The sequence below is a fragment of the Capsicum annuum genome, chromosome 3 (genome assembly GCF_002878395.1).
Source record: "Capsicum annuum cultivar UCD-10X-F1 chromosome 3, UCD10Xv1.1, whole genome shotgun sequence".
NCBI classification, from domain to species: Eukaryota; Viridiplantae; Streptophyta; class Magnoliopsida; order Solanales; family Solanaceae; genus Capsicum; species Capsicum annuum.
The window spans coordinates 5,655,799-5,669,029 of record NC_061113.1 but is presented as its reverse complement, the minus strand read 5'-3'; positions in this window follow the sequence as shown (position 1 = coordinate 5,669,029).

Here is a 13,231-nt window from a genome sequence, read left to right as displayed (position 1 = left end):
TGAAGCCAGAATATATTCCTTTTGTGACATCGATTCAAGGATGGGCTCAACAACCATATTCCTTTTGTGATATCAATTCAAGGATGGGCTCAACAACCATCTTTGGAGGAATTTGACAATTTGTTATTGTCACAGGAGTTACTAGCCAAACAATTGGCTAGTGAATTTGTCAAAGAAAGGGAAGAAAATGCTCTTGTAGCTGACAAGAGAAATGTTAGAGGAAAGACAAGAGATATGCCTCACTCTCGATTATCTAGTGGTTCAAGCTCGCCTGGAAAGAAGGAAGAGTTTTATGACAATTATGGTAAAAGGCCTCTTAGGTGTTATCGGTGTGGTAAAGTCGGACACATTAGGAGATATTTTCAAGCCACAGAGAGCAACGTGGATCTAATGAAAAAAGTTGTTGAAGAAGAGGAAGGCTGGGAACGATGCTTAGAAGCTGAGAGTCGAGCAATAAATACAGTGGCTTCAATAAATTTGGAAAGAGATTGGATCAGATCTAATACAATCCATAATGTAGAGCAAGAAGGTCCTGATAAGAATCAAGAGGCTACTGAATACATTCATACTGGAGACGTGGTAGCTGCTATCGAGGAAATCAAAGCAGCAAATCTTGAAATTGGACGTAAAAGTCTAAACGTGAAAGATGTTGAAGTAGATTCTGAGGAGACAATTTCTGAAAATCAATATGCCAGTGATGACATTATCGGAGAAAGCATTAAGGGAGATATAGTGAAAGTTGAAGTCTTAGATCAGTCATCCATCATATCAAGGTCAATCATTGGCTCAGAGCAAATATTGGAAGTTGATGAAAAAGTTAAAGATCTAATGAACGATGAAGCCCCAATTTCATATGGAGAGATATACAATATGATTAAAGAGCTAGAAATGAAATCTAGTGGTGGATTCTTTTATGATACTAAGGATTCACAGAAAATTAATGATCAGATCATCATCGAATCAAATAAGGAGGCTACTACTGATAAAATATTCTTATATTATGGAGTTGCTTTAGAAAGAGTAAGTTCTAAAATCTTGAATCCTAGAGCTCTAAATTTTTCCATCCCATGTGTGTCTCCAGGTAATCAAGTTGTGGGGGAGGTCATAGAAAGGGAGAGTTCGAGAACTCAACATCATAAAACACAACAAGGAAAAATCGATGACGAAGAATCTTCATTATTGAAATGAGAAAAAGGAGTTGGGAAAAAACTGCTAGGAGTTTCACCAAGACATTGTTCAAAGCTTTGTTTGAGTTCTTCCGCGACAAGCTTGGGGTAGCTTCCAAAAAATCACTTTAAGGGGGAGTGTGAAAGTATTAAAGTAGATTTTTTGGAATCATATATTTCTAGCTAAGTTTCTAGAATAGTCTAGTGTAGTATTTAGGATAATCAAATTGAAGAAATATCTATATTTCTAGGTATTTCTTGGTAGAAGAATCTATAAAGTTATAGTATAGTCTCTTTGATATTTACTTAGTACTAGTCTAGATATTCTAGAGTGTTAGATATTTGAGGATGACATTTGTAGAATAGGGTAGAATACTCTAGATTTGTAGTATCTAGAATCATCCCTACACAAGTATAAATAGGGGATGACACTAGGCATTTGTAGCCAACCAAAATCAAATCAATTCAAATAGTGTTCTTCTATACCCAAGTTTCCTTTCAATATCTTCCTTCACCTTTCTAGCTTCCTCTTCTTAGTTGAATCTTCCGATCTTAGTTAAAGATCTTGGGCCAGCAGAAGATCTCTCCAACTACACCTTTCTTCTGCTATTCTCTACACATACGACATATAGTAGTTATATATTACAAACATTATTCCTCAGTATCAAGCAAGTTGTAATCGTATTTAGTTGATAAATGTGCGCTTTTTTGTAAAACGAAGTTACATAATGAAATTTCCTTTTTCTTTTTCACAGTAAAAAACGTATGATGATCTGAAGTAATTTTTCTAACTTATAAAGTGAGACTTTTCAATGTAAATTTTAATTAGTTGGAGGTTAAACTAGTATTGCATAAGCTTAGTAAGGGGTAAAATCCTTACTATCAAAAGATTTGATATTATAGGGGTTCAAGACTCCTTCATAGTTTATTGTTAATTAATGTCTCTATTTTAAGTCCTGTGAATGAAATTGTTTTCAGTAGAGAGTACTTTATCAAGAGACTCTTTAATGCAAATCTGAATTAAATGATTTGCTTAATCCGCTGCCATTGACTGTGGATATATTTCAAATTGCTTTATCAATATGTATCTATTTAAAACTAGTTGGAGTCAGTTATATGATTTTTTGTTGATTTTAATAGTCTCTACTTTAAGGTAAATTAGGGGTTGCTAAACGAATGTATATATGTATAACATTTTGTTGAGTCTCATCCCCTCCAACGCACGGCAAGTTGAGTCTAGTAGCCCCCTCATTGTGCCAAATTATCCTAATGGTTATTCCATCTTTAGCCGCGGGACAACTTGTTGCTCAAACAAGTGCACCTTTAAATGCTATAGATAATCCTACTAAAAGGAAGCCTATTGGAATAGTATTCAAGAGAATGAGCTAAGAGCTTTAGTAGAAGATCCATTGGAAGCTTTTGATGGTGATTTGTGCTTTGACATATTTGATGAAGATGATGAAAATAAAGTCTTGGACCAATGCTTTGCTAGGCAACAAAGGAAAGGATTTATGAAAGAAAGCATAGTTGGGATGGTAAAATATTTGAGGAGGTTGTTCTAAGACAACTGGGGGTAGCAAAACAGAAGGCGATAAGGCTCAACTACATCGACAAGATTCAATAGAGCCAAGAGGAATTGAGGAAATATCACATTTTCAAAGAACCATGGATCTTGTTGTACATTCTTGCTTATTTTAAGTTGTTACTACTTAAGTATTATCATTTGTAATATGATCATAGACTTTATTATAAACTCTGTGATATTCATAGAATATTTAGTTCTTTCTTCTTCTTATTTTTTACATGCATGTTAATTAGACGAGAGGATTAGCAAGCTAAGAGATAGCCCGCCTTGCTTGTACTTTTTATTTTGAGTTTTGCTTTTATTACTATATGAAGAAACTAACCCTAGGCACCTCTCCTAGTGGATTTTCTTTAAAAAATTAATCACGTGATTAAGTTTGAACAAATTAACTAATTTATATATCTATATATGATTATACATGAATTAATTATACATGTATTATATATCCACCGGCTATTTTTGGTTTAGGTGGTTGGGGAGGCGGTTATTTAGGTTAATTCTTCTTTTAAGAATGCATTGGCTCCTAATTCCAGTATGTCTAAGCCTGTTTTATTTCGATATTAAATACTTTGTCTTTTAATGTATGTGAAGGGTTTCTTATTTTGTATGACATCTCAATCCATGTGTATCTACTTCAAATTAGTTGGAGTCAGTTATATTTTTATTTTTTTTTAATAAGCCATCACCTCAAGTTGTGGTGCCTTTGGTGAGGGGGGTTAGGCTTGACCCCTACCATGTCTATTAATCAACAAGAAGCTTGTTAAGGGGGGACATGAACCTTACCCCTAACCAACAGATTCCATCTTTAAAAGATCCACAAAAAAGAGTGAGGAAGGAGTAGACTATACAATCTCCTTCTCTACCAAAGCATATAATCATCAACTTACAAAGAAATTACATTTTTCATATTTTCTCCTCATATAAGGTAATTGCCGCTTGTCTAGTTGAATTAAACCTTTGATCTCTTGGGGAAGGGATTGCCAAGAGTAAAAAAAGGTTTCATTTCCAATAGTAGAGGCCATTTTAGCAAAGTAATCTGCTACCACATTAGCTTCTCGGTAGCAATGGTTGAAATCGACATTGGCATTTCTAACACTATTGTTAGTGTCATAAATAATCTTCTTCAGATTGAGATTAGCGGTACCTTTGTTTTTCAGCATGTTGATGATCACCATCAAATCCATTTCTATAACGAAACTATTAAGACCCTTCTGCACACACCATTGAGCCCCAAATCTAGCAGCTGTAGCTTCCGTTTGGTTATTACTGGTACAATGCACTACCCTTGAAAAAGCCATCACAAAGTCTCCATTGCTGTCTCTAACTATGCCTCTGATACCTGCTTGTCCTGTGTCCTTGTTGTAGCTGCCATCAACATTAATTTTGTAGTCCCCTGCTTCTGGTTTTGGCCAAATAACTTGTTTGACATTGACCTTAGGTTGCAATATTTCAAAAGTGGCACACATGTTGGGCCAGTTTCCTGTTACGGTTACTAGCGGAAAAGTGATGTCGAGGGCAGCAGTAATATTCCATATTATTTGATACTCCATCTTCTTGTGGTACATCTTGTTTTGACCCCCAAACTTACAATTTGTCCATTGTTTCCAGATTTTCCAACATATAAATATAGGGGCAATATGAATGATCATGTTGTGTACACTACTTTTGTTCGTAACACTCCACCAATTATTGAAAATTCTTCTTGTAGGTCCTGGCATATGGATTATGCCCAAAGGTGCACCAATATATTTCCAAATATGCATAGCAGCATTCCCCTGAGTAAAGGTGTGTTGGATGGAATCAGTTACAGGATTTGTGCAGCAGTAGCATTCAACATTAGAATGTTGTCCAAATCTAGATACAACCTCACCAAAAGGAAGTTTCCCTTGGCATAATCTCCAAGCAAGAAAGATAACTTAAATGGTATAGACTTATGCCACAGATTTTGCATAAAATAATTTTTTGGCTTCACATTTCTCACCAAATTCCAAGCAGTTTTATTAGAGTAATGACCATCTTCAGTACACATCCAAATAGGATCATCTTCCTAGTCATTTGGCCCAATGTCGATGTGCATAATACTTTGAACAATGTAGGAAGAACATGACAAAATTCTTTCATCCCATTTTCGATCCAACATGAAATCTTTAACACAATATTTGGCAAAAAGCCCATCACAGTAGATAGAAGGAATAAGAGCCAAAGGGCCGAAATCTGTCCATCTATCCCACCAAAAATTGCAATTTCCACTATTGATGTTCCATTTGATATGGTTTTCTGCAATATTCCTGGCCCATACAAGACTTTTCCATCCTTGAGAGTTACCAGACATCCATTTCTTTTGAACCAAATGTTTATTAGCGCAATACTTGTTTTTCAAAAAATCAGCCCAAATAGTGTTTTTCGTTCTCAATCTCCACCACCTTTTGATTGCCAGGGTGTTGGAGATATCAACCAGGCTTCTAATACCTATACCTCCTTCATCTTTTGGATGACATAAATTAGTCCAAGAGCTCCAGTGAAACTTTCTCCTCTCAGTAGTAGAACCCCAGTAAAACCTGGCCATGTGTTTCTCAATCATATTCAGAGTGGCTTTAGGAGGGTTAAGAGCAGAGAGAGTATAAGTTAGCAGAGATTGAAGGACACTCTTAATAAGTACGGATCTTCCCCCATACGTGAGCATCTTACCTTGCCAACCGTTCATCCTCTTAACTACCTTAGAAATCATACCATCAAAATATTCCACTTACCCGAATAAGTAAAAGGAAATGACTTGTCCATATAGCTAGTGCATTGTCTCAATCTATTGATTCTATATGGACTAGTCTTGGGGCATGTTAAAAAGAAACTCTTGTCGTTGTTGACCTTTTGACCAGAAGCCTTTTCGCATCTCTTAATTTGCTTCATAATCATCTTAACTGAATTTGTATTACCACTGGAGAATATGACAATGTCATCTACGTAAGCTAAATGATTAATTTGAAGCCCTCTTTTGTCCATGGAGAAAGGGATAAACTTGTTATCATTGTTCAAGTTGTTCAGAAATCTTGAAAGAACCTCAGCTGCTAAGATAAAAAAGGAAGGGGATATGGGATCCCCTTATTTGAGCCCTTGAGTGGAATGGAAAAATCCTTGTCTGGTACCATTATTAGGACTGAGTACCAGACATTAGAAATGAGCCTTTTGATAAGGTCTATCCAGTCACTACTAAAACCAAATTTATGCAGGACATTTAAAAGAAAGGACCCGGATAACCTATCGTATGCCTTTGCCATGTCAAGTTTGATCACCATATTTCCTCCCTGATTAGGTTTAGCAATATCATGAATGATCTCTTGGGCAGTCAGTTATATGATTTTTGTTGATTTTAGTAGTCTCTATTTTGAGGCAAATTAGTGGTTGCTAAATATATGTATATATGGATAACATCTCAATAAAAATGGCATCCCAGTGCACTAAAGCTCCCGTTATACGCAGGATCCGAGGAAGGGCCCAATTGTGCGCAGCGTTACCTTGCATTTCTGTTAGAGGATATTTTCAATCAAAAAAATATCAATCTAGTTTGGTTCTGCTATATGAATTTTTTTCGTATCGTTCCATTTTGTTGAGTCTTATAATGCCAATGCTAAACATTTTTGTCTATTAAGGTAAATTAGTAAGATTCCCATGTAATGTGTAGTCTATTAGCTCGAATAAAATCTCAGTTTCTTTTTCTGCAACTCTGCTGTTGTTTCTGCTGGTTTTGTTATCGGTTGTTATTACTTATTAGGGTGTTGTACTTCTTAACTTGCGCAACACTTGCTTTCTGAATGAGGTTTTGCAATGTTTCATGCACACGGTGTCTTTGTTTCACCTCATTGTGTGGAACCATCATGCATTTCCATGTGATAGTAAGGACATTTGTTTCTCAGAAAAATTTAGGTTTTGTGCACTGACAGTATACAAAATATTCTACATTATCAGTAAACTTGACCTGCTATTGCAGGTTACTCAAAAGTTTGTTTTTTCAATTTTTATGGAAAAAATTGGATAACCTGCATTAGCAAGTCAAGTTTACCTAGAGTGTAAAAGTTTTTGTATACTGACGATGCACAAGACTTAAACTCTTCTCAGAATATCCATTGTTTTGAGTTACTGATATTGAGTGTATTGGAGTGGCTTTTTTCCTTAGCTGATCGTCATTTCTTGCTTTTGTATACTAGTTGCAGGTTTCACGAGCGCATTCTGTGTACTTTGCTTTTTTAGAGAGCTTATTGACTTTTCGTTGGCTTTTGAGAATGGTTCTATCGCGCCGTTGAGACTTGTTGAAAATTTCAGCTGTATCCTTACTCATGTCTTGGCACACACACGCACGGGTGGAATCACATGGAGACGGGTGGGTTCACTGGTAGCCATGCTCCCGTCCCGTCTCTATACCACACATATCAGTACTATTTTTGTGATTAGCTTTTATAACTTGGATGTTTGATCCCTTCTTTTATTTAGTTACACATTTTTTTCATCTTGTTTCTTGGTTACCTTTTATATATAATTAACGTCACTCACACTCCTTCTCCAATTATGATAGAGACAACGTTGGATCAGACCTAAACATTTATTTATTTCCTTCTGAAGTTTACTTTAATTTTACATGTTGCAACTGGAATTGTCGAAACAACATTCTCATCAATGAAATACATAGAGAATACTAGGCGTACTAACATGGATGATGATGAAATATGGTTGTGTTGTCTGTGGTCCTTAACTTTGTGAAAACAACATGTGTTTGCATAAGGATTTAGCCTAATCTACAATTAACTAACTTTCCTACTTAGCAAATTTACTTACTATTAATATAGGATCTAAGTAAAATGAAACGGAGAGGGTATATGATATTTTTATAAGAGAGAATTTAGGTAATATGATATATATATACATATATGTGTGTGTGAGATATAGTATGTACATGTGTATGCATAAGGATTTATAGCCTAATCTATACTTGGTTTTGCTTTGTTAAGTACAAAACCAATATTTAGTCATCACTAAATTAATATTAATAAGTAGCTTCCGGCAAAGAAAACAACTAATTCTGAGGATTCTAAAGGAGTATAGACGTTAAAATCACCTCGTCTTGTAATATAATTCTCATTTAGCTCTTTATAACTGTGATGTAACAATATTATAACTAGATCTGTTCCCTCTAATGTTGTAACTAATTTCGAAACAGCACAAGACAAGATGGATAGCTAATTCAAATGAAATACACACTACTGAATCAAAATCAATATATCTCCGTCCTTGTTAAAATCAACAGGCTTGATCAGATTAATCAACATTCTGAAAAAAACTTGTCGAAAACCTAGAAAAAAAAAAAAGCGATCCTACTACAGTAAACAGACTTGGATTGTCTACAGACTAATTGTGGCTGGTTCTCACCAGCAATAACAAACAATAGTTTAATTATATGCAACGCTAATGTGAGTTTTGCAGCAAAATAGACCATGAGGAGAGCAACAGCTGACATATTGCCGGAATGTCTCCAAAAAATGGCTGCAAGCCTTTTCGACTCTTCCCAACTTGAAATTAATTATTCTTTTTCAACACCATATGAAATAGTGGATAATATCAAGGAGAGATATAGGGACGGCAAAATTCATAAAGAAAACTTTGAATTATCATGGATAGATGATTCTCCTCTAGTTGATAAGTGGCTTGACATTGCAATTAAGAAAAGGTTTATTTTCCATTACTGAGTTTTGCAGCCTCCAACACCTGACCATGAGGAGAGCTACACCTAACGTATTGCTGGAATGTCTAATTCAAAAAATACTCTGTTTTCTTAGTTATGAAGAAGCAGCAAAGATGAGTATTCTCTATAAAACATGGTTGCAAGCCTCGTTAACTCTTCCCAACTTGAAATTCTCTGTTGATCATAGCAACGGCAATATGAAAATAGTGGCGTACAATATTATGGAGAGATATAGGACGGGGAAAATCCCTATAGAAACATTTGAATTATCAATGTTTGAAGAATATCAGCTGCAGTAACCCATTCCAGTACGTAGTTATGATCATTGAACTGAAATTTTATGTAAAAATGTGATGGTGAATTTCTACTCATTTAGTTATTTTTAGTTGATTTGGTTTGTTGCTGTTCTGACCATTTGTCATCTTGGAAAACAATGAAAATATCTAACATTCCCGTCCCTGCTGGTTTTCTGTAGATCAAAAATCAAAACCAGTATCATTTAATGTTACTATTAATGTTAAGACTACTTAGGATGAAAAATTATAGTAAAGCTAGTTTCAAGTAACCTTGGAAAAAAATGTTTGAGATTGTGTGCTTTTACCGGAAATTTTTGATTTGGTAGCTGGAGAACGCAGGGAAAGTGGCTTATTGACATCATGAAGGTTCCCATGTTAGGATTATAGGCCTGGAATATAATAACATCATGAAGGCCTGGAATATAATAGCATCATGAAGCTTAAGTTAGGATTATATGCTACAAGCCACAGTATGCCAGAAGCTATTATAGCTTGGCAATATTATATTCCAGGATTCACAATATTATATTATAGCAGGATTATAGCTTCGCAATATTAGGTTAACTTCGCAATATTAGGTTAACTTCGCAATATTATCAGGATTCCAGGCTTGATAAGACGTCTGTCACACCAGTGATCCTCCTACAGTAAACAGACTTGATTCAACATTCTGAAGAATACTTGTCGAAAACCTAGTCAAAAAATAGATCCTAACAGACTTGATTGGACTTAATAGAAAACCATCCCCGTTTATCTGATAGTGGCAGACAATATTATGGAGAGATATAGGAAGGGGAAAATCCCTATAGAAACTTTGAATTATCTAAGTTTGAAGAATATCAGCTGCAGTTACCCATTCTAGTACGTAGTTATGATCATTGGACTTAATAGAAAACCATCCCCGTTTATCTGATATTATTATTATTTTCCAATGTTGTTTAGCTATTAAATACTTGCTTAATTTCTATTATATTTGGGATAGTTGACTGATGATTTCTTCCAAAAACAGTCCACAACTTTAATTAACTAATAACGTAGAGAATGTCTCTTGTCCCTAGCAGAACATTATTTAATAGAAAAAAAAAAAAATTACCCATGGGAAGCTGAATTTTCCCGCATATGTGGTCTATTAATTAAGCATCAGTTAACGAAGTCTTATTTGGATCGGAATATTTTTGTCGAGAAACTATATAGCTAGAAAAAAAAAACCGTTGACACGAGAATTCACAAAATTTATGCAGAATTGTTGAGTGATTTGTGTCTGTCTTTTTGAAGACCTTTAAAATTTGGTTCAGGTAATAATGGTGCTTGGTGAATTGAGGATTTTCAAGTAAAGAAAGTCATGATTTGCAAACGGGTTTGAACATTAGAAGGGATTTTGTGGGAAGTTTCAAAAACCGGGAGACTTATAGGACTAGGGTTTAATATAAGTGGCAAAAAATCGACTTTTTATTTTGGGATAGTTTATTTGTTTATTTTTTTTATTTGGTTAAAGTGACACTTATTTTGAGACGAGGGGAGGGAGTATGTGATATTTTCAAAACTTTTGTAATGGATATGTGTTATAAGCGTAATATCAATAGTAATATATAATTATGCAAACGCTAAACAGTTAGAATTAAATTCGCAGAATAGGTTTTTTTTTTTCTTTTGACAGCCGTATTTGCAAATAAAATCTAATTCAGGAATCAGCAACTTCCAAGTCACGACCATGGCTGACATATTGCCGGAATGTCTTTATTGGTAGCTTTAGTGCACCGGACTGCCCTTTTATTTTATTAAACATGATTAAGTTGGAAATATCAAGCTACAACGACGTACAGTATGGTTTTCAGTTTTCTTTGTAGTTCATGTGAATGTGTTGTACGACTCTTTGGCTTATAAATGTCACTCCAGAGATGTCATGATTTGTATTTCTCTCCGTCAAAGTTTACAGAGATATCTGTATTAGATACATAGCTATGTATATCTCTAATGCCCGACTTTGGACAATCAATGCGATGAGGAGTGCCCATCGTCTGTGAATGCTTTGCTATGGAATTGTCGTCCTAGGAAACTGAACCTAGAATCTGCAAGTGGGCCTTGGCATGGTCAATTAAAAGAACCAAAAGTTTTCAAATTTGATTTTAAAAAAAGTCAGTATTGGTATCTTGTAAGAGGAGAAATAAGGAACGTTCGCTAGTTGGAGAAATATTTCTTTTTATTAGACTGGTAATGTAGTTTATTCAACGATCCAATTTTCATGATCCAGATCTGTTCTGCTTTTGCAGTCTTGCAATTTGACTATATTTAGCATTAGGTAATGGCTTTCAATTTCTAATTTTTTTTTAAAAGAAAAAAAAAATTGAACTCTATTTACAGTAAGGGTGAACTTCTTATAAATCCACTGTAATTGGTAGTTCTCTCGAAGACTCGACTTATATATTCTAATGTAAAAATCACTGAACCGAACAAGATATAGAAACCTCTTAAATATGTCTACATGTGCATTTTCAAAATTAAGATGTTGGCAAGACACACATATGTCAAGTTGAAGTGTCTAGATGATCGCAATGAAAATTAAGGTGCTCAACGGTAAAAGTCAAGTTACACTGCTTATCTATATATCATCCATACTTTTTTTTTGTCTAGAAAAAATATGAAAATTACCATCGTTAGAGAGTTTCCAAAATAGAAAATTGTGCTTGTGATGTAAGAGGAATAGAGCCATCTGTCATCCCATATGTAGTCATCAACGGGGGCGGCCAGAGGGTCAAGCCACTGAAGGAAGGGTTTTAGGCCACAACATTTCGGGCCCCAATCATTTTCAATCCGGTGTTTAGATATTGAATTTTTTGATTAATTCAATTTTGGGACATGTCCGATCCATTAAGAGAAAATTGTTCCGTAACAAGAATTTTTTTCAATTTAAGTTTTTTATCCAAGACCTCTAGTCAAGGGAGGATGAGGAACAAAGAGAACTTCCCGTTAACATTGGCTTTAGGCCACCGTTCTAATTGAGCCACCAATGATCACCAAGTGTTATTGTCATGGTTAAAACTCATATTGAGATAATTGTTCAGGGTCTCAAAACCAAACCAATTATCCCATCAAAAAGAGATATTTCTAGAGTTAATTTTCACAAAAGAATAAAAATTAAAAAAAATAAAAAAACATGAGATGAATCATGACCAAACAGGCTTATAATAACTAAGAAGCAGTTTGTGAATAAATTTCTGGTTCTCACAATTCAACATGGTGCCAAAAGGGATAAAGATTCTAAGCTCAAATTTTACTATCACCTAGCAACATAATATTCTCACATGCTTGATTCAAGAAAAAAAAAAAGATTAAATAAGAAGACATACTTCTAATTATTTTCAAAAGGGTTGGTATTTATATTATTTATACTTATTCAATCATGTTCAAAATAACTTGGGCTAATATGCGTTGGGTCAAGATGGACTAAATAATGAATTGTAGCCCAATTCGCCCAACTTGACCGACCTTTTCTTCTGTACTTTTAAGAATTACTAACAAATATCAGCAACCAAATATTTCTAAAGAAATACAGCAACAAGCACAAATTCAAGGTACAAGTTCTGTATTTTAGAAATTTAAAAATTTTATATGAAGAAAATATTTTATTATATACTTTTATGCATCCCTTCCTATAAAGTACAAGCATAAGGATTTGTTTAAAACAGTTTTACCTTTCCAACAAAATAAAGAATCATACTACATATGATGATATCTTTAAAGTTTAAGTCTAGATTAATATAACAAGATTTCGATAAAAGCTTTAAGCAATTGATTGATCAACTTTGAGCATCATCATGAATTTATTTGAACTGATGATTTGTAATGGATTAACTTAGACTAATTCAAATTACCCCATTATCAAAATCACTTTTATCCAAACTCATCAAACCTCAGGCGAGTTGAACGGGTCATTGAGTTTGAACTAATTTTGTCACTCCTAAGCAATTGTGTTTATTCCCTCTTATTAATTTTCAAATAAAGAAATTTTCAAATAAAGAAAAGGGGTAGTTGAGTAGGGGTTGTTGTCATGTACTTTTATAATTGCACAAGGTTAGATTTTTTATGTTTTATAGTCAAAAGGAAACTTTTTACTTTTCCATGTGCTAGTCCAGCACTTAATTCAAATTTAATTGGTAACTAATCATTTCAACATATAAAAATTATATTTAGACATCTTAACTTTATTAAATTGATCTTATAAACATTCTAATTTTAAAAAGACATATCTAGAATGCACTGCCTTTAAAGGTATTTAGATGATATTTTTAAAATTAAAATATTTTGTAATATATAATTATATCGAGTTAAAATGTCTAGATAATCACAATAAATAAACTTCTGATATACACAAAATTCAACATGAACCAAAGTTCCAATTTTATTATCACGAGGCAACACTATTTTCACGTGCTTGATACAAGAAAAATGATTG